Here is a 23,927-nt window from a genome sequence, read left to right on the forward strand (position 1 = left end):
GCTCATTCTTCCCAGTACTTCCCAGATTCCTCATTCTTCCTAGTACTTCCCAGATTGCTCATTCTCCGATGGCAGGATACTCAGATTGCTCATTCTTCCTAGTACTTCCCAGATTGCTCATTCTCCGATGGCAAGATACTCAGATTGCTCATTCTTCCTAGTACTTCCCAGATTGCTCATTCTCCGATGGCAGGATACTCAGATTGCTCATTCTTCCCAGTGAGCTGGTACTCATTTTGCTGACCTTTGAAGGATGGCAGGATGAGTCAACCCAACAGGTGTTATTTATCAGCATGACAGGGACTCAAACTCAGGACCATAAGATCTTAAACCAGTCGCTTTAACCGTGAAGCCAACACCAGGCTTGCAAAGCCGAAAGGGTCATGCTCCAGGGCGGCACTGGTGGCACCGGTTATACTTCTAGGTCACACTGGTCCTAGTTTGAGGTGGCATAGATATAATTACAGGGTGGGGTTGCACGGATTCACCTCCAAGGGGCAGGGAATGGGTTCACCTCCATAGGGGGGGCAAGGATTCTACTAGATGGGGCACGGGTCCTACTCCAGGGAAACAAGGCACGAGTGCAATTGGGAGGCGGCACGACCGCCTCTGATTAAGGGACTATAACTTCGGTGGTGACCAGCATATTGTCCCTGTCCATGGCACTCGGAACACATCAAGCAGTGAGGCATGTCTGCGTCGCTTTGTCTCGGCAAATTTACTGTTGTTGTCTCTCACCGTTACAAACGCGCCGCTGTGAGAACATGTGCGCTCGAAGCTTGTGGTGTGGGCTAATTAGAATGGGGTTGGGGCCGCGAGTGGGAGGGAGCGGGGAGAGGGGAGGGCCGGAGAGTGCGCGTTTTTTTTTTTTTTTTTTTTTGTCGCCCTCAATGCCTTGTTGCATGGTCGTTTGTCTACGGGGTAATCAGGTTGTGCCAGAGGACCTGTAAACAGGCGGAGCAGACGTCACACGTGCTGCGAGGCTAACGAGCTCCGCGCTGTGGAGTCGCGAGGCTGAGGGTCTGCTCGTGGGACCCGCGGTCGCATCCGTGCGGGAAACGCCGCTCTCTGTGCTGTGTGACCAGGCCACCGATGCGACGAGCAAAAAATGGAGCAGAGGACGAGTTTGAGGAGGGAAGAAACATGGATTAAAACTCTACCGGCATATTTTATTCTGAAAAAGGTAGACAAGATATTACGCACAACCGTGCGCAGCGCCGGACGGGATTTTGGTGTTTTCATGTGGTGAGTCTGGTGAATGTATTGATTATCGCAATAAATTAACAACTGCATTTCCGAATGTCGATATATATATATATATATGATGGCTCTTCCACGAGCCTTTACTTGAACTTGAAGAAAAATAATAATATATATGAGATATCCTGCTATGTATATATATATATATATGATGGCTCTTCCACGAGCCTTTACTTGAACTTGAAGAAAAATAATAATATATATGAGATATCCTGCTATGTATATATATATATGTATGATAGCTCTTCCACGAGCCTTTACTTGAACTTGAAGAAAAATAATAATATATATGAGATATCCTGCTATGTATATATATATATATGATGGCTCTTCCACGAGCCTTTACTTGAACTTGAAGAAAAATAATAATATATATGAGATATCCTGCTATGTATATATATATATGTATGATAGCTCTTCCACGAGCCTTTACTTGAACTTGAAGAAAAATAATAATATATATGAGATATCCTGCTATGTATATATATATATATGATGGCTCTTCCACGAGCCTTTACTTGAACTTGAAGAAAAATAATAATATATATGAGATATCCTGCTATGTATATATATATATATGATGGCTCTTCCACGAGCCTTTACTTGAACTTGAAGAAAAATAATAATATATATGAGATATCCTGCTATGTATATATATATATGTATGATAGCTCTTCCACGAGCCTTTACTTGAACTTAAAAAAAAATATATATATATATATATATAAAAGAGATCCTGATATATATATATATATATGTATGTATGTATATATATATATATATATATATATATATATATATATATATATATATATATATACATGGTGAAAATGAATTTTGTTGTATTTTTGATATCGATGGCAATTTTTTTTTTGATAGATAATATTTATATACTATTACTATTATGATTAAAACTTTAATGGCCCCAACTGTTCTTAGCTTTTGGCTGGGGGAAATTCTTTGGCCCATGTCTTTCACGAATTGTTTGTCCGGGCCTGGCATTTGACTGGAGTTAACTTGGATAGTAATTTGGGGCTTTGTTCAGGATACACACGAGGAACTTCGGTGCAGGCCAATCAGCCCATCATTCCTGCACTACACCAACCAAAGTATCCATCACTCATGCACTCACAAGTTAAATGCAGGTCCTGGCAATATCCCAATACCCCTATACATTCAACGCATATGGGTACCTATCGAATTCCAATTTATACATATCCATCCCCTCCACTGCCACTACCTTTCCGCGGAGACCATTCCATGCATTAACCACACTCCGACGAAAAGACCCCTGTCTTAAAACTGTCATAACTCACATCTTCTTTATCCTCAAGCGATCATGGCCCATGGTCCCAATACTCTCTGCTCTGCTGGAAAACTGCTCTGTACCTCCCAATCTTATACACACCTTTCATTATCTTAAACATGTACATCAGATCCACTCGTAATCTCCTCCTTTCTACGAGTGATATATAAAGCCCTGTCTCCTTCAAGCGTTTCTCATAGCTTAGTCTAGCTGGTCCTGCAATCAACCTAGTAGCTCTATGCTGAACCATCTATATGGCAGTTATGTCCTTCATCAGATGTGGTGACCAAAATTGAACACTGTATTCCAGATGAGGCCTCACTAAATTCCTGTACAGTGTAAATACTAACTTTTTTGCTTGATTAATTTATCCCCCTTACAAATACAACCTAAAATACTATTAGCATTACCTACAGAAGCCTGGCACTGTGCTGTCTGCTTATCCACCTAATCTTTTACCACCCCCAGATCCTTCTCCCGTATCACACTCTCCAAGATTGAGCCTTGCATTATGGAATCCATATTTTCATTATTCTACCCATCTCTAGCACCTTGCATTTCTTTATGTTAAACTGCATCTACCATAACTTGCGACAACTTGCTCACTCTTGGTGAAAGACATCACCCCATACATCACCTCAGATATTTAACATCCATCACCTCATGCTAGTAGATGTTTGCTTATTTGCATTACCCAGCTTAACACAAAAGGTGATAACACCTGGCTTAATGTCAATCCGGGGTGATGCAATGCCTGTGAAGCACCAATCTGACAGATCATAATCTGGTATGGAATCGAATCCAGACGAGAGAGCTCACAGATAAATGCACTACTTGTGTACCTTTCCTATTGGATGTTTACAATATGGATGTTCATCTAGGTGTGTGTGTGTGTATATATATATATATGTAAACTACAGATAAATATATACATCTATATGTAAGCTACATGTATACGTATGTATGTATGTATATATATATATATATATATATATATATATATATATATATATATATATATATATATATATATATATACGTATATATATATATATATATATATATATATATATATATATATATATATATATATATATATATATATATATATATATATATATATATATATATATATACAGCGTGAGCCAGAAATATGGTCATTTTTGAAATTCATGTGAAGGAAATAAAAAATTGTATTTCAAAATAAATTCATTCATGATATTGAAGTACATAACATGCAGTTTTATTATATTATTTTTTTAGTGATATAGTTTTGCAGAAGTGAGCCCACTGATGTGGTTTCAGCAAGATGGTGCAACCTCCCACACCGCCACAGTGTCCATGACTACTGTAAGGGCGCTTTCCAAAGCATGTCATTTCCAGAAACGGCAATATTCCATGGCCAGCGAGGTCACCCGATTTGACTGCATGTGATTATTTCTTGTGGTCATATCGAAAGGACAAAGTGTATGTTAACCGTCCACAAACTCTTCATGAACTTAAGGAAAATATCAGACGCGAAATCAATTATATTGACGTGGCCATGTTGCAGAACGTCTTGAATATAATTTGTGTCCGAGATTGGAGGAATGTGTCAGACGAAATGGTGCGCATCTCCTATATGTTCTTTTCCCAAATAAATGTCATGTTATGTACTTCACTTTCTCGTTAAAATTTGTTTTGAAATACAAATTTTTATTTCCTTCACACAAATTTCAAAAATGACTATTTCTGGCTCAACCTGCATATAGTATATACTGTATATATATATATATATATATATATATATATATATATATATATATATATATATATATATATATATATATATATTCAGACTTGGCATTTAATATGGAATTTTTTTTTTTCTTGACTTGGGTTTACTTTCTGAACTCAGTATATCAATCTGGTGAGTTTATTTTACCCTTCGGTGATGTCTTTGTTGAAAGAACCATGTCACTGATTGTCTTTAGCAGCAAGAAGTCAATAACAGGATTATATCACAGGTTGCGTGACAAAATGTAAGGACAGGTACATTTGACGATTGGCTTCACAATCGGGTATATAAGGGTTGTTGTGTTCTGTATTAGTGGAAAACAACTGCTGCACGTCTACAAAAGTTATTGCCGCTTCCTCTGGAGATGGTCCGTCAACTTGACTATGCTGTTTGTCCTGAAGTGGTGGCTTTACGAAATTCTGGCATGAAACAGCGTGCTATTGCTCGGCAGTATGGCCTCACTCAAGGTCAGGTGTCAAAGATCCTGAAACAAAATGCTCAGAGGGGTGTCCCTACTCCAATACCGAGGCCAGGACGTCCACGCAGAACCACAAGGAGAGATGATCGCCAGCTGCACCGGTTAGTCTGCAATGGCCGTACCAAGTCAGCTAATCGGCTTAGGGCTGAGTGGCAGCAACTGACAAATGTGCCTGTATCCAGAAGGCCAGTCAACCAACGACTGGTTCAAGCAGGCTATCGTGCCAGGCGTCCCCTGAGAAAGCCACGAATGATCAGACAACACAGCCAGCGCCGATTGCAGTGGGCCAGAGAGCACCGTCAATGGCAGCCAGGACACTGGAATCACGTGATCTTCAGTGACGAGTCTAGATTTCTGGTCTATCGTCAAGATGGCCGCGTCCGAGTGCGCAGACAAGTGCATGAAGCCCACAACGAAGATTGTATAGTGCCAAGAGTCCAAGCTGGAGGTGGTGAGGTGACCGTTTGGGCTACTTTTCATGCAAGGGGCAAAACTGACCTGGTTGTTCTGAATGGAAACCTGAACCAGTTCAAGTACAGGGTCATTCTGGAAGAAACATTGCTTCCATTTGCTCATGCAGCCTTTCGAGGAAACTTTGTCTTCCAAGATGACAATGCACGACCTCATCGTGCTCGCATGATCCAACACTTTCTTGCTGACCATGGTGTAGAGCATATGGAGTGGCCTGCCATGTCCCCGGATATGAATCCGATAGAGAACTTGTGGGCAGAATTAACGCGTCAAATCGACAACTTGGTCCAGCAGCCTACCTCTGTGCGTGAATTGCAGCAGACTATTGTCACTGCATGGCAAGCGATTCCTGTCCAAACCTTGGCAAATCTCGTGAACAGCATGCCTCGACGTGTACGTGCTCTCCTGAATGCTCGTGGGGGTTACACGAAGTACTGAACTGTAATTTTCCTGCCCGTAATCCCAGTCATAATTTAGCTTTTGTTTTTGTTGAAATTTTTTTTGGCTAATGTGCAAAATAAAGAGATATTTCTGGAAAACGTACAGAAGTTTAACACAGTACTGTCCGTGAATTGAGTTCGATATCAATTTACATCACTTTCAAGGATCAATTTATTTGCTTCGAAATGTCAAATGTGGTTTTTGTTTCTTTTAAAGGTCACATCAACAAAATCTAGAATAATTTCAACATAATTCCAATGAACTTTTGGTTCTAAGACATCTTGAAAAGTAAATTCACCCTCACAGAAAAAATATTCCATATTAAATGCCAAGTCTGTATGTATATATATACATACAGGTATATTGTTGGTTTTTTTCACAGTATTATGTCTTTGGAATAGAGTAGGGGAGAGGAGGGGAATTCAGTAAAAAGGTTTAAATTGTTTGTAAAATGGCTATATTGTGGAGGAAATTTCAGTAAATGTAGTTGTAGATTCCAAGTATAAAACTAGAATGGAACTCAGTGGAGAGAATACCCCCACCTGGTTGGCCATATCTGTCAATGGTGAAGAATAACTTAAAAGATTCCACTAGCTAGATCCGAATCCGGATCTTCACCAAAATTGAATCGATTCTTCATTGTCATATACACCACGTGTCCTCATGCAAATCCATCCATAACTTTTTAAGATATCCTGCAATGTATCGTTTTTGGCCCTATTTCCCAATGGTGAAGAATCACTTAAAAAATTTAAATAAATCTCATATCCGAATCCATATTCAGATCTTCACCGAAATCGAATCGTCCTTGTCAGACATCCAACTGGTCCATCAAGTTTTGTCCAAATCTGCTCACAACTTTTTGAGATATCCTGCTACGTATCGTTTTTGGCACTATCTCCCAATGGTGAAGAATCACTTAAAAATCTAGTATCTAGTAGCCGGATCCGAATCCAGATCTTCACCAAAATCAAATCATTTCCTCTTTGTCACATTCGCTACATCTCTGCCAAATTTCGTCCGAATCCGTCCACAACGTTTTGAGATATTTTGTTCATAAACGGACGGACAAACAGACAGACATGGGTAAAAACCTAACCTCCATCCACCTTTGGCGGAGGTAAACATAAGTGTTTCGTTATACATTTGTTAATTTTCTTACAGTCTGGGTACAAACGTACACAACTTTTTCCTACTGGATGGGCATTTTTGGTCGTTTCATCTACTTTTAAATGTCTTCTATAATAATCGGTTGCATTTTATAGTCCAAGGAAAGGGCAATATGTATGGATTTGTTTTGCTATTTTGTGCAGGAGTCGGATTCAGGCATCTCCATTAGGACAACATAAAGTATCCATACGCGGCCATGTCTGCTGTCAGTATTTCCGGACTCTTTTCAAGGATCTGCTGAAAATTATTTCGAAAAAGTGGAGGAAAAATGATCAGACAGTAGCAGAAAAATTCATTTTAAAAGTGCTTTTGTACCCCCAACATAATATGGCTAAATATCCAGGGGCACCTGAAAAGGGAGGGTGAACACTGTACCAGCACTGGGCAATAGATCAACGTTTATGGTTCGCGACATCGTGGTTCCGCTATAACAATACATTATCTTAAAGCTATGGCCGATCGGGTTCATCGCTTTACAAGCCATTGCCACGGGTGAGCGCATGAACAGTGACTTCATTCCCACTCACTTCAGCAAGGAGTTTTGAGCTCCTGCCTTTTTGAATTCTTTCAATCTATACTCAGAATCCCATCTGTCATATCTATCTCTACTCTGTACTATCCCTGATCTTTCACTCACTCAGTACTCTGTCTATTTATCACTAACTCGTGTCGTTCTCCAAACTACACCTGCCGAATTTATCTTTTACTCTACATTAAGCATGCCAACTTATCTGCAACCATACCAAGGCCTCCCCGCGGAAGTTAACTTGTGCTATGCTGTCACCATTCACTCCTCATTACAAAACGACATTTCCATCGAACCTATCCTACATTCTCTCTTCTAGCCATTTTATGTCCTTTTAACCACCTTGCAAATTTTCATTCATTTCTATTTCGCCTTTTGCTCATTCCTAATCCGCGCTTTCGCCATTATATGCACCCGCAACTATTCAATCCCCACTTTAGATGGGAATATTCCGTGACCCCTCCTTCCCAAACTCGAATGAAGTCTTTCAGTCTGCGCTCTTTTCATCTTCCTGTGCCTTGTCACTCCGTCAGGGCCATTCGCCCTTTTGTGTGCATGTCTGGCCAGCCCAAGCCTGAGCCGCATGCTGTCAGAGGCCCTTTTCAAGCACCCTGGCTCATCTCCGGGCGTACAGCTTTCTATGGATGCCGAGCTGTATAGTCAGAAGCTCTCTCCTTGTCCCTGCACGTGCATTATGCCTGTCGTTAATATTTTTACAGACACTGGATTACAAAGAGGTACCGGTATTGGAACAGCATATGTAAACGAGAACTGGAGCACGCGTGAGTGTGGGTGTGTGGTTTCCAGCTGTGGTTTTGTCGTTCTATCACGTCATCTAGTTCCGTCAAGTCTTGTCCGACTTCTGGTGACATTCAAGATCAGATTTCTCCAAACACCCCGATCCTACATTGCTCCCGAAGCTCTGGCAGAGACTGCTTGGTTGCAGCCTTCACCCCATCCATCCAGCGCATACAAGGCCTGCCTCTTCCTCTCCTTCCCTCAACCATATCTAACATGGCTGATGTCTTCAGACTTTAATTTTCTGCACGAATGACGTGTCCAAAGTTTGACAGTTTCTGTTTTAGCATCAGCTCTTCGAATGTACATGATGGTTTAATTTCTTCAAGTCTTCATTTGTTTGTTAATTCTTTCAGTCCATGAAATTTTAAACATTCATCTCCAACAACCCCCTTTCAAAACTGTCAATCTTCTTCCTTTCTTTCTTCTTCACTGTCCATGACTCACATCCTGACATTGCAACTGGAAATATTAGAACATCCACCAACCTCCTCTTGGTTTGTTTTGTCTCATCTTTGTATTTCCAGATATTTACCAATCCTGACATTGCTGTTCTCCCCAACGCTAACCGTCTATTAATTTCTCCTCCACATTTTCCACTCAGCTCAATCTTAAAATCCAGGAAGATAAAGCTTTCCACTATTTCCACCTGATCGTTTTCCAATCTCAACACATCGATCTTCTCAGTTGACATGATTTTTGTCTTTTTTAGGTTTAAATAAAAACCAGTCTTTTTCACTTTCCCGCTTTACCGTTTGCAGCAGTTTCACCAAGTCTCTTTACTTTCTGCTGAAACAATGATATCGTCAGCGTACTTAAGATTATTGATGCAGCTTCCTCCAATCCCGACTCCAGCTTCCATCCCATCCAAGTTTGATTTCCTTATGATGTACTCACTATACAGACTGAATAAGCAAGAGAAGAGAATGAACCCCTGTCTGACCTTTTTCACCCCTCAGCCCAAATTGGGCTAAGGGGTATTGTCGTCACGGGCGTCGTCCGGGCGTCGTCCGTCAACTTTTGGTTTCCGTCAATTTCAAGGAGAACGGCTTGTCCGATTAAATCCATTTTTGCAGTGTGTGTTGGGGTTGAGTAGAGGAAGGTTCCTTTCGAAAATGGGCGCGCTGCGATTTTCAATATAGCCGCCACGGCAGCCATCTTGAAATTGGTTTCCGTCAATTTCGAGCAGAATGGCTTGTCCGATTAAATTCATTTTTTCAGTGTGTGTTGGGGTTGGGTGAGGAAGGTTCCTTTCGAAAATGGGCGCGCTGCGATTTCCAATCTGGCCGCCACGGCAGCCATCTTGAAATTGGTTTCCGTCAATGTCGAGCAGAATGGCTTGTCCGATTAAATTCATTTTTTCAGTGTGCGTTGGGGTTGGGTAGAGGAAGGTTCCTTTCGAAAATGGGCGCGCTACGATTTTCAATCTGGCAGCCATCTTGAAATTGGTTTCCGTCAATTTCAAGCAGAACGGCCTGTCCGATTTAAATCCATTTTTGCAGAGTGTGTTGGGATTGAGTAGAGGAAGGTTCCTTTCGAAAATGGGCACGCTGCGATTTTCAATATGGCCGCCATGGCAGCCATCTTGAAATTGTTTCCACCATGCATGGGCTGTGGGGTTACGCCCGCTTTACGGTGCTATTTATTAGAATTCCAAACCATTCGATCTCTCCATACTCTGTTTTTACTGTTGCTTCTTGTTTGGTGTACAGGGCTCCTGGTTTCTTTCAGCATTGTCCACATCAATTGATGATCAATATAATCGAAGGTTTTGCTATAATCAATAAAGCAGAGATGCACCTTCCTGTGATATTTCCTTGCTTTTTCCATGATCCACCTCAGATTTGCAATTTGATCCCTCATTATATCTTCCTCTTCTTAATCCTGCTTGCTCTACAGGCATTTCTCAGCTTCTATTCTCTTTTGAATAATCTTTAATAATATGTTGCTAGCATTTGAAATCAAGGCAAGGGTTCGGTTATTTGACCATGCTCTTGAATCATTATATATACTAGCAGCACCACTCCCCTCCGGGTGGGAGTACCCGTGCTGGGCCACCGAACACGGAGGGCCGCTTAGTGTCCGGGGAGTCAAAGAAATGTGAAATTGTCAAGGATAGCACCGCAATCAATATAGTACGATAATCGCCAAGATGAGACACGAGACGAGATGAGGAAAGCGTGTGAGAAAGACACCGCACAGTAATCATCAATGTATTGTTGTTGTTGTTGTTGTTGTCGTTGTATAGCCCTGGACAGTTCTCACGAACAAGCCCGCGGCACAGAGACAGCCGATCAATCTCCCAGAAGTGACCCAGGGATCCCACAGATCCATGATGATGTACCCCCGGCTTCATGAAGTCAGGGCCACAACAGAGTTTGAGAGAGAGGGGGAGAGGCAGAGAGAGAGGAATGTGATGTTAGTTTACTTCCAAGTAAGATGAAAGATGACATTGGGCAAATGACAGGGTGAATTGAGTAGAATGTTTGTGAAATACAACATGCCGTCTTTTTATTAAATCTGTCAGTGAAGCGACGGTTAAAAATGTATGGTATGTATCTAACATATAAAGAAGAAAGTTTGTGTGTTTGTTTGGTTGTGTGGTTGTTCGTTTATGCATTCAGACCCCACATGAACCAGTGCAACTAAACTTTACATGGCCTCCTCTTTCATCCAGAGGAAGGTTGAGGGCTATGTTTGGATAAAAAGAATTGATCCTTGATAAAACCAGATAATTGGTCTTCAGGCCTCGAGCGGTCCTTGTGCTTATACACTGCCTGGCTTTTTTCCACGGGAGCGATGGAGTAATATGTATTGTGGAGTTCTTATGTTGAGGTTGTAATTCGTGATTTGTTCCCAATAACACATTTAATTATCATAGTGTTTACACGTGTGCCTGTTATTAAAAAGATTGTTTTACACAGGTTTATTATAACACCTCCGTGTTCAGACCTCGAGCGAGTATGTTTCTTACACTGCCTGCGTTTTCCCGTGAGCGATTGAATAATATGTATTGTGAAGATCACATGTTGAAGATTGAACATTCTCTGTATGTATTGGGGCATATCTGAACCTTATGGAATTGAAAACGGCTTGGCCGATCCCCACCAATTTTTGCATATCTGATGTGGGTACCTAGCATCATGTCAAGGGCATGAAATAAATGCCCCCATACCCAGCGAGATTGGGGAGAAGACTCGATTTTCGCTTGTACACGTGGCATCGTACAAGTGGTTTAACCACTGACCACTGCCGGAAGGAGGGGTTTTTCAGAGTGGGGTCGTTACAGTGGACATTGCAGAGGAAAAGTGTTTCACTGACATCACATTTCACTCACAGGGAGAGTGGGAATTAATAGTTGTTCTGAAATATAACCTGCCAATTTTACAACGTACAGGCAAGAGCAGATCTTTCGGAAGACATTTTATCAGCCACTCAAAGGATGGCCCCAGGTGCCAGCACATACCATATTGTATTCTTACAGCTATTTCTGGTCACATGCTGGTGTGCAGAGTGAATTGAGGAGTGTTTTGTGTGACATTAACATCAATGGAATAAATAAATAAAATTGGGGAGACTTTTATTTATTCATTTATTTTGGGGTGAGTGTGAGTTTTATGTGTGGGGGTGAGTAATTTTCTGTGCACTTTTTAGATGTGCTGCTGGGGCCTGACCTTGGTTGCCTGTGTATCTGGGATCAATGCGGTGACCTGGTGTTTGAGTAATTTGTGCAATCACCAATGTGAGGTATGCCTGGGTGGTCAGAGCTTTGTTGGGCACCGAGTGTTGTTTCCTCATCTTGCCCATTTGGTGACAACTGATGACTGTCAATGATGTTTATGGGTAGATTTTAGCATAACTTTTAATTTGATTTTCTTTTTTTCTTAAAAATTTTTTTAGTCTGAACAATTGATGAAATCACGAGGACATTGATTGAGGATATGGTAACCACCATTAAAAGCAAGGAGAAGCTAAGGTTTCAGTTGTTAACCCTTCATCCGAACAACAACAACAAAAAACATTTTGGTTATAAAAGCAACCTTTGGTTTTTTTGTTTTTTTCCCTGACAAAGAGTCAATGCCCGATATGTCAGCTGTTCCTTGTTTTCCATGATGGTTAGCATATCTCAATCAGTGTCCAATCAATTTCATCCATTGTTCTACCTTTCTGCCGACGCAGATCGATATGAGCCTTCACCAGCAAGACGAGTTATTCATTTTATGTATTAGCCTCGGATTGTCTCTAGGTTCGGCTATAAACTGTTACCTGGTGTTTCGCAAGCAGGCCGAAACATCAATGAGCGCACTGTCTCTCAAATAAGATATCAAATTTGGTGTCCTGTCTCCTAGCATTATTTGCTGGATGATAAAGATTCCACACTGAACTTTGTGAAGACTAGCTGAGTCATTACCAGAACCCTGGCTATATTCCAAATTTGTCATCTTCACTCGAATATTTGGCTTGTCCAGCCTTTATGTGAAAGACTTTGGCCAAAAGCATCCCTCAGCCAATATCAGAAGAATGTGGGAGTAATTTGCTCCAACAATGAAGTTGTGTGAATGATATCATATGGTAGTACCTCGCCACATGCTGTTTCTCAACTCGATGTTTTCGTTTTTATGCTCGTTATACATTACGACTGTACCTCCCAATCCGCCTACTCGCTTCAGATATACGAATACACTCCGACAAAATGGAGAAGGTGGGAGGAGAGAGAGTGAAGGAGGGTGGATGGGAGGGGGCGGGAATAGAGGGTTAGTATATCGGACAAAACTGTTAGTCAATAACAAAATGGGTACATTGAAGCGCGGTGCTACGCGCGCTTGCTTGCACAACAAGAAGGAAGCGGACAACGCGGTGAGTTTAAGAGTCTTTATTAAAAGAGCTCACTGTAGCACTGGCCCGCTCCTGGCTGCGTGCCCGGTGTATATCCTGAGGACACGCCTACCCCTCGGGCGTGGCTGCCGCCCACTTGGTGCGCGGAATGATGTCACCACGCCAGTGGGCTTTCGTGTCCGCCACACGCGCCCCCCCAGAATTCCCGCGCACCTGGAGGGCCAGTTTGCAGGGCAAACGGATGACCCGGCCGAAGCGCCCTCTGGCGACCGGCGGAGTCCGGGGTGCAGGGATGCCAGCTGGGATGCCCCCGGCTGTACCCGGGATGGGTGCTGGACCGGGGGGTGGTACGCCGGCGGTGCTGGGCGGTGCAGGGGGTCCGCCCGCCGGGGGGTGGCCCCGACGCGGGGGCCGAGCCACCGGCGGTGGGTGGTCCACGTCGAGGTGGGCCGGCTTGAGTCGATCCACCGAGACGCGGTCGGGAGTACCGCCGATGTCCAAGGTGAAGTATTTCACCCCGGTCTCCAGCACGCAGAAAGGCCCGTCGTACGGGGGCCGCAGTGGTGTCCGGTGGGCATCGTGCCGGATGAAGAAATACTCCGCGGTGCCAAGTTCCGGGGCGACGTGCGTGGGTGGGTGCCCATGGTGCGCCGTCGGCACCGGGGCGAACCTCCGGGCGGTCTCCTGCAGCGCGGAGCGCTCCTGCGCCGCGGACCATGGTGCCGTGGGGTCGGGGAGGAACTCGCCCGGCACCCGCAGTGGTTGTCCAAAGACCAACTCCGCCGCGGATGCGTGCAGGTCCTCCACCCTCCGCGCCGTCCGGAGGCCCAGCAGGACCCAGGGGAGCCTGTCGACCCAGCCGCCGTCACGGAGGGTGGCCCGGAGCACGGCCTTCAACGAGCTGTGGAACCGCTCGCACAGGCCGTTGGCCTGGGGGTGGTAGGCCGTGGTTCGGTGCAGCTGGACCCCGAGCCCCCGCGCGACCACGGCCCAGAGCTCCGAGGTGAACTGGGGGCCGCGGTCGGACGAGATGTCCGAGGGGGCGCCGAATAGGGCGACCCAGGTGGCGATGAACGCCTGCGCGACGTCTGCCGCCGTCGTCGCCGCCAAAGGCATGGCCTCCGGCCACCGGGTGGTGCGGTCCACCATGGTAAGGACATGGGTGAAACCCCGCGAGGGGGGCAGAGGTCCCACCAGGTCCATGTGCACGTGGTCGAATCTACGTGCCGGCACCGTAAACGGGGCCAATGGGGCCTGGGTATGCCCGTGCACCTTCGCACGCGAGGCACGTCCTGGTCCAGCCGCGGACGGCCTTCCGGAAGCCATGCCAGACAAACTTGTCGGCGACCAACCTCTGGGAGGCCTTCATGCCCGGGTGGGACAGGCCGTGGATGGCGTCAAAAACCTGGCGCTGCCAGCCTGCAGGCACGATGGGGTCAGGCTGCCCGAGGGAGACGTCGCAAACGAAGGCCGTGGCCGTGCCGTCGAAGGGCACCTCGGTGACGCGGAGGCCCGTGACAGCGGTCCGCAGGGCCTGGACCCCGGGGTCGGCTGCCTGGTCCGCCGCCATCCGGGCATAGTCGATGCCAAGGTGGACTGTGTGGGCGACGGCCCGGGAAAGGCAATCGGCCACCGGGTTGTCCTTTCCCGAGACGTGCCGGATGTCCGTCGTGTACTCGGACACGGCCGCGAGGTGACACTGTTGCCGGGCCGACCACGGCTCGGCGACCTTGCCCATCGTGAAAACCAGCGGCTTGTGGTCGACGAAGGCCGTGAACGCACGGCCCTCGAGCAGATGGCGGAAGTGCCTGACCGCCAGGTGAAGCCCAAGCAAACGCGGTCGAAAGTACTGGAACGGCGTTCGGGCGGGCGAAGCTGCCGGCTGAAGAACGCCAGTGGTTGCCAGGCACCACGCACCCATTGCTCGTACACCGCGCCCACCGCGTAGTCCAAGGCGTCGGAGGTGAGGGCGATCGGTGCATCGGGCGCCGGGTGCGCGAGCATGGTGGCGTTGGCCAAGGCGAGCTTCGCGCCCGAGAACGCCGCGTCCATCTGCTCGGTCCAGGTAACGTCACCTTTGCCCAGCTTCCCTCGAAGGGCCTCGTGTAAGGGGCGCAGGAGCTGGGCGATGCGGGGCAGGAACCGATGGTAAAAGTTTACCATGCCCAGGAACTCCTGGAGCCCCTTGATCGTGCGGGGGCGCGGAAACCCCTTCACCGCCTCCACCTTGGCCGGTAGGGGGACGGCCCCGTGCCTGGTGACGCGGTGCCCCAAAAAGTCGATGCCGGTGACTCCGAACCGGCACTTGGCGGGGTTCACAATGAGGCCATGCTGGCCCAGGCGTTCGAAGTGCGTGCGGAGGTGATGAAGGTGCTCTTCGCGGGACGTGCTGGCGACGAGGATGTCGTCCAGGTAGACGTACAAAAAATCCAAGCCACGCAAGACGCTGTCCATTAGGCGCTGGAACGCCTGAGCCGCATTTTTCAAACCGAAGGGCATCCGAAGAAATTCGAAAAGCCCGAATGGCGTGATGACAGCCGTCTTCGGGATGTCCTCCGGCCTGACAGGGACCTGATGGTAGCCGCGTACGAGGTCCACCTTTGAAAAGAAGGACATCCCTGCCAACCGGGCGGAGAAGTCCTGGATGTGAGGGACGGGGTAGCGGTCGGGGGTGGTGGCGTCATTGAGGCGCCGGTAGTCCCCGCACGGTCGCCATTCCCCGCCGGGCTTGGGCACGATGTGGAGCGGGGAGGCCCACGCGCTCTCGGAGCGCCGCACGATGCCGAGCCGCTCCAGCGTAGCGAACGCCGCTTTAGCTATGGCGAGCTTCGTCGGCTCGAGGCGGCGTGCCCAGGCGTAGACCTGTGGCCCAGCGGTGGGGATGTGGTGTTCCACCCCGTGTTTGACGGCCCCCGCCGAGAAAGTGGGCCGCGTGAGGGCGGGGAAACCCGCGAGGAGGCGGGCGAATTCGTCCGCTGCCAGAAGCGTACAGATGAACCTGGCCGGAACTGAACCGCTCAGCAAGCCGTTCGATGAGCCGCTCTGTGAGCTGCTCAACGAGCCGGGCAGCGCGCACGCGAGCGAGCTGAACGTCTCAGCCTGGACAAGCCTTCTGCGCTTTACATCCACCAGTAATCCATTAGCACATAAGAAGTCCGCGCCGAGCAGTGCCATTGGCACGTCGGCCGTAACGAACGACCAACGGAAAACCTGCCCTCCGAACCGCAGAGAGAGACAGCGTTTTCCGTACGTGTGTATAGACGTACCATTGGCCGCAAGTAGCGCGGGACCTCGGCCCGCGGTTTGCTTGTCGGACGTACCGGCAGGAACGACACTCATCTGCGCTCCCGTGTCGCACAGGTAACGGTGCCCGGACAAGATGTCCGTTATGTACAGGAGGCTGTTTGAATTGCCGATGCTCAAAGCCGCCACCGAGCGTCGGCTCGCCCGTTTCCCGACCTGCCGAATGAGCACGGCGGGCGACACTGCCGAGCCTCGTGGCCGAACTTGGCGTGGAAGAAACACCAGATGGGCGGCTGCGGCGGCGGAGGCCGCGGTTTTCTTCGCGGTGGCGGCGGTGGTGGGTGGGGCGTGGCGACGGACACGAAATGCGCATTAGCGTCGAGATCCACGACGGCTGCGCCAAAACTCACCTGGGTGTCCAAAGCCGCGAAGAACCTGTCGGCCTCTGCAGCGAGAGCCCGGGGTTCCATCGTTGCAGAACCGGCCAACGCGAGGCAGACTCGTGCCGGCAGCTGGCGTCGGAACAACGCCCGGAATAGAGCGTCCGGGGTTTCGTCGCCCAACAACGACAGCATATGGTCCATGCGGACCGATGGTCGCGTGTCACCGAGCTCGGGGAGGTCCAGGAGGCGGTCGGCCCGAGCGTCCACCGTGAGCCTGAACGTGGCGAGGAGGAGACGCTTGATCGCCTCATACCTGCCGTCGGCCGGTGGGTTCCTCAGGACCGACATGACGCGGCCGGCTGTGCCGGGCCCGAGGGAAGCGACCACGTGGCAGTACCTGGTCTCGTCCACCGTGATGCCTCGAAGTCGGAACTGGGCTTCTGCCTGCAGGAACCAGACTTCGGCTTGCGTCTCCCAGAACTCGGGGAGTTTCATTTGGACCGCGTTGTTTGCCATTGCGATGGTGTATTCGGGTGGTCAGCGATGGCTGACCAGAACGTCCGAGGGTCACCAAATGAAGCGCGGTGCTACGCGCGCTTGCTTGCACAACAAGAAGGAAGCGGACAACGCGGTGAGTTTAAGAGTCTTTATTAAAAGAGCTCACTGTAGCACTGGCCCGCTCCGGGCTGCGCGCCCGGTGTATATCCTGAGGCCACGCCTACCCCTCGGGCGTGGCCGCCGCCCACTTGGTGCGCGGAATGATGTCACCACGCCAGTGGGCTTTCGTGTCCGCCACAACATAAAAACTAAAACTTAAAAGGGAGCTATGTCTACTGTAACACCATGGCTTGCAAAAGCAGCCTGAATAGCGTTCACCAAGTGTGGTTAATCATATTCAAAAAGGGTGTTATAACACCCAAACTTCCCCGGCCTTGTGACTAATTAATTAAGTCCACGGGCATTTCTGACTTCATTTGTGGAGCCCTCGCCAAGCGGCTTAAGCACTCCAGCAAGCACTCCAACAAAATGGGTGATAAGGAACGGCTGGCTTGGCAAGCGATAGCAAGCTTATTGCTTCTGGTTGAAATGGCCAAGGATTTTGAAAAACAGGTCGCAGGTACAGTAGAGTGACACCCTATCCCATGGAAGTATGAATTAAGTTTTAAAAAAACATTGTTAGGTTAATTGAAAAAAAACCCCAGAAGGAGAATGACAGCCTCACTTAAATAAATTAATATATACACTTAGTTATAAAAATCACCAGATATAGTAAATTTTGTCAGATTTCACTCTAGAAGTGGACATTTATTTAGTCTACAGGATCCCATCGTCATATCCGAATCCAGATTTTGATGATATGCTTCAAATATGTAATGATTAATCGATCGTGTTTCCAAGGCAAGGCACGTTTGAATAGGCCGAAACAAAATGGCGGCTTAAGAACCCAGCGATTGGCAGTGGGCTGACCAAGATGGCGGGCCACCATATAGGTAAGGCTTTTTCGGGATTTTTATGAGCACCTCGTTATTCATTTTCAAAAAGGGTGTTACTTGTACCCGACTGCAAAGCCGCAATGAGCCGGCGAAGCCAAAGCCTCTTGCACTATTTTACCCATCACTATGGCATCAGTAGGTTAGGTAGTTGGTAGTCGGTAGGTGTAGTAGGTACCGTACCTAGTTCAAAATGACACCATTTGCATTCTGGATGAGATTAAAATTTATAAACTTCCTTCTTGATTAATTCGGTGAATTCCGTCTCAACTTCGGATATTTCCGGCCGTGAAAAACTATCCCCTACGTCCGCGAGATTTCTAAAAAATAATTCTTCGTCAATTTTAGAATATTTGACGCCGTTTTCAGCGTCCGAAACGTGGTAATAAGCTTTTTTGAAATATTTTTTCAAATGCTCGAATCTCATTGGTTCCGGTGTTTGGTGACGATTTTCCTTGAAGATAACCAGGCCCGTGCGGGCCGAGGTTGGTCTTAAAGTATTTTAATTACAAATTAGAGGTGCATAAGATTGTGAATCAAAAAAAGACGGGTGAAACAAACTCCTATTGAACTTTTTTCAATTTGTTATGCATACTTCCGCATCCGCAAGATGGCGGCCTCCATGGAGCGATTTGGTTTTTGAAATATTTTTTGAAATACTCGAATCTCATTGGTTCTGGTGTTTGGTGACGACATTCGTGGAAGGTAACCAGGGCCCATGCGGGCCCGGGGAACGAGGTTGGTCTTAAAGTATTTTAATTACAAATTAGAGGTGCATAAGATTGTGAATCAAAAAAAGATGGGTGAAACAAACTCCTATTGAACTTTTTCTCAATTTTTTATGCATACTTCCGCATCCGCAAGATGGCGGCCTCCATGGAGCGATTTGGTGCGTCAAAGCTTGGAATTCTCAAAGGATCCAGCAAAATCTGGTTTTTCAACGGAATACGTACGCGTTCATTGACAACACCGGCTTCGCCGGCTACTAGTACCCGATTGCAAAGCCGCAATGAGCCGGTGAAGCCAAAGCCTCTTGCCAGTATTTTACCCATCACTATGGATGGCATCAGTAGGTTAGGTCGTTGGTAGTAGGTAGGTGTAGTAGGTGCCGTACCTCGTTCAAAATGACACCATTTGCATTCTGGATGAGATTAAAATTTATAAACTTCCTTCTTGATTAATTCGGTGAATTCCGTCTCAACTTCGGATATTTCCAGCCGTGAAAAACTATCCCCTACGGCGGCGAGATTTCTAAAAAATAATTCTTCGTCAATGTTAGAATATTTGACGCCGTTTTCAGCGTCCGAAATGTGGTAAAAAGCTTTTTTGAAATATTTTTTCAAATGCTCGAATCTCCTTGGTTCCGGTGTTTGGTGACGATTTTCGTTGAAGATAACCAGGCCCGTGCGGGCCGAGGTTGGTGTTAAAGTATTTTAATTACAAATTAGAGGTGCATAAGATTGTGAATCAAAAAAAGACGGGTGAAACAAACTCCTATTGAACTTTTTTCAATTTGTTATGCATACTTCCGCATCCGCAAGAAAGCGGTCTCCATGGAGCGATTTGGTTTTTGAAATATTTTTTGAAATACTCGAATCTCATTGGTTCCGGTGTTTGGTGACGATATTCGTGGAAGGTAACCAGGGCCCATGCGGGCCCGGGGAACGAGGTTGGTCTTAAAGTATTTTAATTACAAATTAGAGGTGCATAAGATTGTGAATCAAAAAAAGACGGGTGAAACAAACTCCTATTGAACTTTTTTCAATTTGTTATGCATACTTGCGCATCCGCAAGATGGCGGCCTCCATTGAGCGATTTGGTGCATCAAAGCTTCGAAATTCTCAAGGGATCCAGCAAAATCTGGCTTTTCAACATAATACGTACGCGTTCATTCACAAGACCGGCTTCGCCGGCTATAACAAACCCAAACACCCAAATTTTATCATTGCAATCTGTTGGAGGTCCAAGTGTAGGCATGCAAAGTTTGAGACCGCTAGGTTTCATGGTTTTGGAGTTATGGAAGATACAGATGGACGGACACTGCCTTTTATTATCATAGACTAGTATAAAACCTGTCAAAAATGATGAGTTGGAACAGTTTATTTGACGGTGCAGCCTCATGAGTATGCTAAAGTCTGAAGCCTCGGACGAGTGGCAGGTGTGCTTTATCTTCTTTATTTATAAAACATCCTACAGACATAAATGAACACTTGTTTTACTCGGCACATGTTGCACATCACGTGCAGCGAATTTCACCTCCTGCGCCTTGTTTTTATTATATACAGTCACGTGAAAAAGTAAGTACACCCCATGTAAAGTTTTGACTTTTTCAACATATTTCAACATACAGCTATTTGATCTTCATTTCAGCAATATTGATAAATAAAGGTGATATAATATAACAAATATCAAGAAACATTTACATTTTGTAGTCCATTGTGCAATTTAAATAAACATAAATGCAAATTTCGCATGTGGAAAAAGTAAGTACACCCTTGGCTCTAATAGGTGGTATTGCCCCGTTTGGCAGAAACAACCTCAAGTAGGCGTTTCTTATAACTGTCTACCAGTCTCTGACACGGACTGGGAGAAATTTTTGCCCACTCCTCCATGCAGAATTCTTTCAGCTGTGCGATGTTTGAGGGGTTTCTTGCATGCACAGCTCGTTTCAAATCCCCCCACAACATCTCGATGGGATTTAGATCCGGGCTTTGACTTGGCCATTCCAGAACCCTCCGTTTGTTTCTTTTCAGCCATTCCTTGGTGGATTTACTGGTATGTTTAGGGTCATTGTCATGTTGCAAGGTCCACCTTCGGTTGAGCTTCAACTTTCCGACAGATGGCCTCACATTATCCTCAAGCACCCGCTGGTACAATGTAGAATTCATTGTGGAATCTATGATGGTGAGCTGCCCAGGCCCTGATACAGCAAAGCTACCCCAAACCATAATATTTCCACCACCATGCTTTACAGTTGGTATCAGGTTCTTGTGGTCAAATGCTGTCTTTGGTTTTCGCCAAACATGTCTTCTGGTACAGTGGCCAAATAGCTCTACCTTTGACTCATCTGTCCAGAGCACATTGTTCCAGAAGTGCTGGTCTTTGCCTCAGTGTTCATTGGCAAACTTTAGTCTTGCCCTGATGTTCTTTCTGGACAGCAAAGGTTTCCTCCTGGCACACCTCCCATGTAGATCAAATTTGTGCAGCCTCTTTCTAATGGTAGACTCGTGCACTTTGACATCAACAGTGGCAAGAGCGACCTGTAGGTCCCGTGATGACATTCTGGGGTTCTTAGAGACTTCTTTCAGCATCTTGCAGTCGGCTCTCAGGCTGAACTTGCTGGGGCGGCCTGCCCTGAACAAGTTGGCAGTTGTTTGGAATCTTCTCCACTTGTAGATGATCTTCCGGACAGTCGAATGATTGATTTCAAATTGTTTGGAGATCTTTTTAAACACCTTCCCAGACTCGTAGTCATCTATAACCTTCTTTCTGAAGGCCTCAGAGAGCTCTTTTGATCTAGGCATGGTGATGCCGCACACTTCAACAACAAAGAGTAAACCAAGCGAAATGTCTGAGGTTTAAATAAGACAGGTTCCTCCAAGATCCTCTCTAACGATGATCTAATCATTTGCACCTGAGCTGGTGCACCTGATTCTAATTTTAGGTATTTGAAGTAGTGATAAATGTAGGGGTGTACTTACTTTTTCCACATGCGAAATTTGCATTTATGTTTATTTAAATTATACAATGGACTACAAAATGTAAATGTTTCATGATATTTGTTATGTTATATCACCTTTATCTATCAATATTGTTGAAATGAAGATCAAATAGCTGTATGTTGAAATATGTTGAAAAAGTCAAAACTTTACATGGGGTGTACTTACTTTTTCACGTGACTGTATATGTTTAAAAAAAAACTCTTCTGTACACCGACTTTGAGGCTCGGTTTGCAAGCCACCATCTACTATTCCAATAGAAAAGACACAATTACTCTTCTTTTGGGTCTTCAGAGTTCTTGGGTCTTTTCAGTTTTCTGGGTCTTTTCAGTCATTTCAGTCTTCGGGCTATTTTGGGTCTTCGAGGTCTTTCGGATAAGTTGGGTCATCTGGGTATTTAACGGTCTCCTGGGTATTTTGGGTCTTCGGGGTCTTTTCAGTCTTTGCGATCCTTGGGGTCTTTTGGGTCTTCTCGGTCTTTAAGAGACTTTGGGGTGTTTTGGGTCTTCAATGGTCTTTGTGGTCTTTTGGGTCTTTGGAGTATTTTGTGTCTTTGGGGTCCATTGGGTCCTTAGGGTCTTTTGTGTCCTCGGAGTCTTTTAGGTCTTTTGACCGGTGGATACAGTCGTGTTCAAAGATTGCTCATTAAAACCCCACTCAAATCTCTCCTAAAGCACAACTCAAAGCCTTTAAAACCTACCCTTATGAAGGGGGACAGGTATCATAGAAATACACAAACACACAAATTGTGTTTTATATGGTAGATCATGACTGTTATTTATTCATTAATAAGCACACACACACACACACACATATATATATATATATATATATATATATATATATATATGCTTTAGAACTCTTATTTTGGGAACAATCTCGGTTTTTGGCATCTCTCAGGAATGCATCTCATATTTATAACACTTCTTATTGGAAGCACGCTGATACACGTTATGCCCACTTTTTCAGGAATGTATCGCGACCGAGTGAGGTATCAGTGTATGATCTAGTGTATACAATATACATACATAATACATACAAACCACATACATACATATATACATATAACACATACATGCATGCACGACCAAGACAATGGGCCTCACTTGTTCCATTGTATGTCATTCTAATTTTTTTTTTATGTTGAAATAGGTACTGTAGGGGTGTGTTGTCACTTTTCAGGAGCCGTTGTCACTTTTCAGGAGCCAATGACTTTATATCGAGCGTTGCACAGCCAATTAGCAGCGTGGAGCATTGAGCATGATCGCCACATCGAGCATGAAGCATTTGTTCATGCTTGCTTTGTCTGGGCATTTATCGATGTGAATAATGAAAAGATTAATTAATTGATATATGTGGGAAAATTACACACGCAGACCAGGAATCGAACCCAGATCCTCTGGTGAACCATACCAGTGCTCTGCCATTTGAGCTATCTGGGTCTTTAGTTATAATCATGTTCATTTTTAATAATGAAAATATTTTTTATCCAAATCCATTTTTTTTGACTCTGCACAACCTGGGTCCAATTGTGATTAATATGACACAAGTTTTAAATTGGGAGGAGATATAGAAATGGCACATATACTGGGTTTTTATTTTTCATATATACTGTGTATGTATATATATATATATATATATATATATATATATATATATATATATATATATATAAAAAAAAATATATATATATATATAATTATATATATATATATATATATATATATATATATATATATATATATATATATATATATAGGATGGAGGTTGCGGTGAGCGGGTTTGTGAGGAGGTGGTTGGGAGTTCCAGGCTGTTTGACGAACATTGCCTTTTATGGTCAGGGTGGAAAACTCCAATTTCCCTTAACATCATTAACCGGGGAGTTTAAGGTGGTGAGGGTGCGGGAGTTCATGAAGTTGCGGGATTCAAGTGATGCAGTGGTAAAGAATGCTCTCCCAGAGAAGAAGGGAAGTCGGGTCGGAAGTGGCATGTAAGAGCAGAGGTGGATGAGATGGAGGAGCGGTTGCAA

The sequence above is a fragment of the Myxine glutinosa genome, chromosome 7 (genome assembly GCF_964187855.1).
Source record: "Myxine glutinosa chromosome 7, kmMyxGlut1.1, whole genome shotgun sequence".
NCBI classification, from domain to species: domain Eukaryota; kingdom Metazoa; phylum Chordata; class Myxini; order Myxiniformes; family Myxinidae; genus Myxine; species Myxine glutinosa.